This window comes from Canis lupus, chromosome 29 (assembly GCF_011100685.1).
Source record: "Canis lupus familiaris isolate Mischka breed German Shepherd chromosome 29, alternate assembly UU_Cfam_GSD_1.0, whole genome shotgun sequence".
Lineage (NCBI taxonomy): Eukaryota > Metazoa > Chordata > Mammalia > Carnivora > Canidae > Canis > Canis lupus.
Window position 1 is genome coordinate 25,011,207 of NC_049250.1, and position 7,049 is coordinate 25,018,255.

Sequence of the window (7,049 nt, forward strand, 5' to 3'; positions counted from 1 at the left end):
GAATCCTCATTTGCATCGACATTTGTATTCAGATTTGCCAGGCTATAAACTTGGCAGATCAAGCGGAATATTAAGTAGAGGCTTCCATGGTAAATTGTGGCTCTTGAAATTGCTAAGCTCCCCCTCTTTTTTTCCCTATCTGTGGTGGCAGGTGAAGTCTCATGACTACTTGCTGCTTAAGAAGCACATGGGCCCCTTCATCTCTCAGTATATGATGTCAATTTCAAGCGGAAGAGGGAAAAACCAGTAGTAGGCATGCTAGCCGAAGGTACAAGGTGACATGTGACTCGAACATTAACTAAAGGCCGGAGACCATGACAGAGGCATCTTGAAGCGATTGCTTGGTAGAGGAAGATGAATTCTTGTATGTGGACTACGGTTTGATTTTTCTGGCACATTCAGAAACATGTCAATCTCATGCAAGTTCACACTCATTTTTAAAGATTCCTAAAGGTTATGTAAGAGGACCAAGGTAGCCGTGTCCTTGTGAGACGCTGCCATTTGGTGTCATCATCACTGGTCTACTCATGCCCATTCCCCAAATACTTAACATGCCTTATTTTAATAAGTCACCATGGATTGACTGACTCAGTCCTTAGCTTGGCTCGATTCTGAAGTGGTAAAGTAAGAACAGTCATAGTTACTCCTGCATAGTTCAGAAATATGACCCCTAAGGTCAAATCTACAATACTGTCAAAAATGAGGTGAAAAGTGTACTTTAAATTCCATGTTTGGTCCAATCTCTGCAATGCCAAACAAGTAATTGGAAACATTTGTGCATGACTTAATTTTTCATGCATTATCCCATTGTTTCAGAATCTTGTAAACAGAGCCCAAACCTATGACCTACTAACAAACTCTCACTTCTTGCCATTTTTTTTTTTTTTCTCTTAAGGACCCTTCACTAGTAGGAAGCCATAAAACGTATTAGAAGAGCAGCCTTATAATGAACATACGACAGACATCTTAAAAATGTCTTTCCTTTTAAAATCTATTTTTTTTATTTAAATAGTGTAAATGATGAAATGTGGACTAGCTCTACTAGAAAGACATTCCTTTGTGGTATTTCATAAAGAATGGTGAGATTTTAATGACTACTCTAAGTAACTGACTTAACCCTTACCTTTAAGTGGAGGTGTGGAGGTAAGCTTTAATTGTGCGTGGTGAAACGAGAGAATGTTTCATGAAAGATGCTGGACTTTTCTTGGAAAAGGTGCACCAGTAAATATTTAGACTGAAAGATAATATTTCATAAGTTTTCATAAACTTGTAAAAATATTTATAAGAACCTTGCCAAAACCATGTATATTAGTATGATTTATATTTATATGCTATAGCATAGCCTATTTTAAAGTAGGTATTAGATATTCTTAATAGTATCTGGGTTTTAGAATCCAAAAAGAAAATTGTGAATCATGACTTTTTGAGCATTACGTTTGCATTTCATGATCTCATCTTTTTAAGAGAAATAAACTATTAGATAATTTAATACAAAGCACAACTCTACTGAAAAACAAGAATATACCACTAAGGGGCAAAATTTAACTTGGATATTTATTCTTTAATATGAAAAAGATGAGAGCATGGTAACTATCACAAAGTTGCCTTGATCCAAGGCAATCAAGGATAAATAACATTTATTTTTTTTTTTTTTTTTTCTTTTTTTTTTTTTTTTGATAAATAACATTTAAATAGAATTCTTTCCTGAGGGGCCTTAAGGATACCACCTTATGATAAACCATAAACACTGACTTTATAACAAAATGCAAGTGAACATTAGAGATTGATCTATTACTTTAAAACAATGTCAAGCTAAGACATCAATGCCTTTTTTTTTTTTTTTAAAGCAACTTGCTATTTCATATAAATCTGAAACTCAGTTCAGTAGGCTCCAAAACGGTATTTTTACCATTGTGTATTGGGGGCGGGATATATATTGATGTCTCTTTCATAGAAAGAGTAAAAATATATTTAATTGTACTGCAAAACAGTTTATGTATACGTTCAAATAGGATTTAGAAAGGAAGAGATTTATATCTTTCTTTAGTGCTGCCCATCAGTTTGAAACTGTCTTCTTTAACAAATGCTAATGATTTGGTTGATTACGTTTGTGCATGTACTTACCATGCAGTTTTGGGAATCAACCGCTGATGAATCTTATCAAGAAGAGAAATTATAGCATTAGCTCATTTGCTTTCCAAACAGCAGGAGTGAGAGTTCTTTCCAAAATTATATTAGTGATATTGTTTTAACATCCATACAGAAAAGTACATACTATTTCTTGCCTGTTTTCTTGGTGTTTCTTAGACAAGGCTCACATTTATTAGACAAGGTCTCTTCTTTCTGTGTAGGAATACAACTGGATGTATATTTGAAATCGGAAAATCAAAAATAATACCAAAAACAAATTGAAATACTTATTTAAATTGAAGTAGCTTATCCAAGTTTGAGAAGGGAGCAAGCAGAGTTGTAAAATCTTTTTTTTTCCCCTTACCATAGGAAAATAGCAAAATGACATGTGCTCGTGTCAAATTAATTACGTTCTGTTTCTATGAGAGGATTTCTTACTAACTGGTAAAAATGCACATTACCATAGGGTTTTTCCCACCATAACTTATATAAGCTACTGTTATATTAACTAGCAAGGTTGTTAGCTACAGACACAATGCCCAAAGGACAGGCTGGGCTTCCGACTGCAGGCTAGTTCTTGTCCTGTATAGATTAGAGTCCTGTATAGATTAGAGTGACAGAGCTGTGTGTGCGTTATCCTGAGAAACTGGGCTTCACTGAATCTAAAATCAGCATGTTTCATTGGTCTCTTTTAGTAGAATGGCTGAGGGCTTTGCCATATTCATGAGGCACACAGAATTGAGAGACTTAGGGCACACCTTAGAGCACAGGTGTGTTTATGACTTGACCTTTAAAGTTAGTTCGAGGTTTTCACCTCTGCCTAAAAGGGAAACTACCAAAAGCACAATCTTGATTACATTTTCTTCATCATCTTCTAGCAAAGGACAAATTTGTAGAACAATAGATACAGACATAGATATAGATTTATCTCCTTATATTTGAGAGGAAATATTTGAATCTACATTTGGATATGTATAGATATATGTAAGATTGCTTTTATCTCTGGTCTTAAAGTGTATACATCACTGCTGCTTAGGGCACTATTAACAGTTATAACCACAAACTCCATCAAAAATATAAAATGTGCAAAAAAAATAGAAAATGTGCGTACACATATATGGCACAAATATTTGTGTGCATATACACAACAAAATATGTTTCAATAGTAAGAATGGATGAAGGATGTATAAGGACATCATTAAATTAAGAGATAAAATAGAAAGCAAATCAAATATATAGATCAGTGAAATATGGTATGAAATCACTTGATGGTCTCTATACTTAAGTGAAAACCAGGGTTTGATTTTTACATTTAGATATTTAGTCAACTCTTTTTATAGATTATCATAGTGGAGGGCATTTCAAGAGTGGAGAGAAAGGCTTGTTAATATTTCAGCGGTTTTGAGATTATTTGGGGGATTTTTTAAAATCATGAAATAATAATACATGAAATAATACAAAATCATGATAGTTTGTGATGAAAAAATGACATAAGTGAATTAAATTAATGTACATTTAATTATATGCCTCTAAAGTTCCCTTGAATATGATAATTCCTTACCAATAAATTGGGGTGAGATTTTACACAAATACTATCTGCTTTCTTACCAAATGTTAACATAAAAAATTCTGAACAATACATCAAATAGTCTGTTTTATAATACTCTGTTTTGGACTATGTTAAAAATTGTTAAGCATAATAACACTCATCTAGCTAACCATAAGGAAATAAATAGAAATTCCTTTTTCAAAGTGGAATTACAGTCATTTTTTCTCAAATACCTCAAGTATAAAGTGAAATATTTCTCCCCTTCTATTCCCTAAAAATAAGCTCACTTAAAGCCAGTTTGATAAAATAATCACGAAATGGCTTCTCTTTCACCTGTTGGATAATCTGACATCAGTAGGCAAGCCTCTATTTCAGGACCCACTTCAAAATTGCTTCTCAGAAAAAAAAAGTTTCTTAATTTTTTTTAAGTTTTGATTAAGCTGCTTAAGATAGTGGGCTAGGTGAATGAGCTCTCATTTCAGAAGTGTGTGCCCTAGATTTCAAAGTACCATGAAACCAACTTCACTGCTTCCAAATTCACAAGATTCCATAGACTTTTCTCTTGTCTGTCTGTACAGGTAATCATTTCTCAGCTGACTCAGTTTTACATTTTCAACTAGGAGCTGTGCTTTTCATTCCTTAGTCTTCTCTGTAAATGAGTTTGTCTTCCTCTCTCACTAAACTATTTACTGTTTTGAATATTATTTCATACTGTCTCTTAGTCTTCTATTCTTCTTACTGCTCTTGATGCTTTAAAAGCACCCATTTTTGCTTTTAAAATCCCCTTTCATGAAGCTTTTAATCAAGTAGACATAGGGTGACATTATTTCCTCCATTTTCAAACAACAAAATCCACAGCAATCATGAGCTACATGTTCATGACATATTCATTCATTTGACACTACCCACATCATTCTGGTGGCTATGAGATTTTCATATTTATTGATCAGAATGCCCCTGGTGTGAATGTCTACATGCATTCAGTTATGCTTCCAACCAACATAGATTTATTAAGGTCCCATTTGTATCCTGCATTTTTGTGGAAGCAATATAACTATGAAGATGAACTAGGCAGATGGGGTCTACAAACAAAATAACAAGAAATGGGAAATTCTGCCCCAGAAGACACACAGAAAACTTGTAGTTAGGAATTTTGTCCATTCTTATGCATCTATGAAAGGCCTTTGAGGAGTCAATACTATGGTGGTTCAAACATCCCTAGTAATGACAGCTTAGGACAGACATTCTGAAACTTTTTGGTCTCAGAATTACACTATTAAAAATTATCAAGGTGACAATAGCACTTGTTTATGTATATTATAGTTACTGATATTTAGCATATTAAAGTAAAACAAATTTTTTCCTAAGCTATTCAGTAATTCATTAAAAATAACAACTGTAGACTAATTAAATGTTAACATGAATAATATACTATACTAAGATAATAATCTTTTCCAAAATTAAAAAGAGTGAGGAAAGTGGTATTGTTATATGAATCTCTTTACTGTGTGCCTTAATAGAAGATACTGAATTCCTCATTTCTTCTTTTACATTCGATCTTGCAATATATTGTTTGGGTTGAGGATCTAAGGAAAATCCAGCCTTTCACAAATCTGTAATTGGGAAAGAGACAAACTCATTAAGTAGACTTTTCATCTAATCATGGATATTCTTCTTTAATATATACCAAATATCAACAAGTAGTAGTTTCTTAAAAGTTGCAATGTGGAATTCAAAATCATATCAATAGCTTTCCATTCTTTTTATGCTAAATTCCATTATTTATCTTTCATTCTTAATAGACTTTTGACTGATGTATAATCTTATTACTCATTAGTTAATCTGTTGGAAAGTATTGGTTCACTGGGTTATGCAGACCTTCCAATTATTGACACATTTCATTATAGGATATCAAAAAATAATCAACTCACTATTACTATCATGATCCCACTAGAAATTTCAGTAAGTATGGGAAATCTTTCTAGCTCATAATGGCAGATAGAAATTTTCGAAAATTCTAAAATTCCTCAAAAGTTAAAATTTTATCAACAACAAACCCTATAGGTCATTTCCCTTGTTGTTATAGACTCATGGAGTTTATAACAGATGAGGGCTTTTTTTTTTTAAGGTTCAAGGGTATAACCTTGAAGAATATTATGACCTCTAATACAGTTTGGTGCTACTTGATTCATGCTAAGAAACCAGGACTTCTAAGGCTCCAGCATTGTGTACAAATTCCAACCTACATGAAAAAAGAAAATAACAAAAATATTATGATGAAATTTCAAGGATTTTCTGAAAGTAGCTTAGAGTTTCTAGAGGTCTGGGGCATGGTTTAAAAACCACTGCTCATGGGCAGCCCCGGTGGCCCAGCACTTTGGCACCACCTTCGGCCCGGGGTGTGGTCCTGGAGACCCGGGATCAAGTCCCATGTCAGGCTCCTTGCATGGAGCCTGCTTCTCTCCCTCTCCCTCTGCCTTTGTCTCTGCCTCTCTTTCTCTCTGTCTGTCATGAGTAAATAAATTAAAGCAAACAAACAAAAAAACCCAACACTGCTCATGAGCACTTTGGTGGCTCAGTCAGCTAAGGGTCCAAATCTTGGTTTCTGCTCAAGTCATGATCTCAGGCTCCTGAACTCAAACCCCAAGTAGGGCTCCCTGCTCAGCAGGGAGTCTGCTTGAGATTTTCTCCTTCTCCCTCTGCCTTCCCACCTTGCTCATGCTCTGTGTGCATCTCTCTCTAAAATAAATAAATAAAATCTCTTTAAAAAATTAAAAAACACTGCTCAAAGAACATAAAACACACCTGCAGATGTTCAGTAGTCATTGTTTGATATTCAGTATCATCCAAGGATTGACTAGGATTCACTACCAACTATAACAGCAATACTTAACACATCCAAATTGCTTTGCAAATAATTTTATGCATATATTATCTTGTTTAAGTTTTTCAATAAGTCAATAAGCTATCAGTATAAAATTACAGCTTTATTTAATGACTTTTCCAAGGTCATAAGACCTGTAAATATCAAAATCCAGATTTATATCCAGGTTTTATGAAGTCCAGTATTCTCACTATACCATAGCTGTTTAATATAACTCTTTTACAGCCTCCTCTAAGTAAGGGGATAGTGAATAAATCCTGTGTCATCTGCTTGATGGTGGTTTTTATTTAAGTGCTATTACAATATTACATGGATAGGTATAAATCTTATTCCCATTCCAAATCCTTCATGGCGTGGGCATTCCAATTTCACATCTTTTTAATCAAAATCCAAAACTGCACTATAGTCATATGATGCCCCTCAACATACCTAGTTAGTTTTCTTTAACTGCTATAATGTCTGATTGCCAATTTGGTCATTCTACTG

At 33.9% G+C, this 7,049-nt stretch overlaps 1 long non-coding RNA gene across 1 annotated transcript in view; it reads right to left on the bottom strand.

Annotated features, from left to right (window-relative positions):
• The window catches only part of LOC111093206, a 4,393-nt gene extending 1,412 nt beyond the window's left edge, over positions 1-2,981 (bottom strand). The window contains exons 1-2 of the long non-coding RNA XR_005380886.1: positions 2,125-2,981; positions 1,124-1,234 (exon numbers count right to left, since the gene is read on the bottom strand). This is a non-coding gene — a long non-coding RNA (uncharacterized LOC111093206). The remainder of the gene's footprint in view (positions 1-1,123; positions 1,235-2,124) is intronic.
• Positions 2,982-7,049: the final 4,068 nt, after the last annotated feature.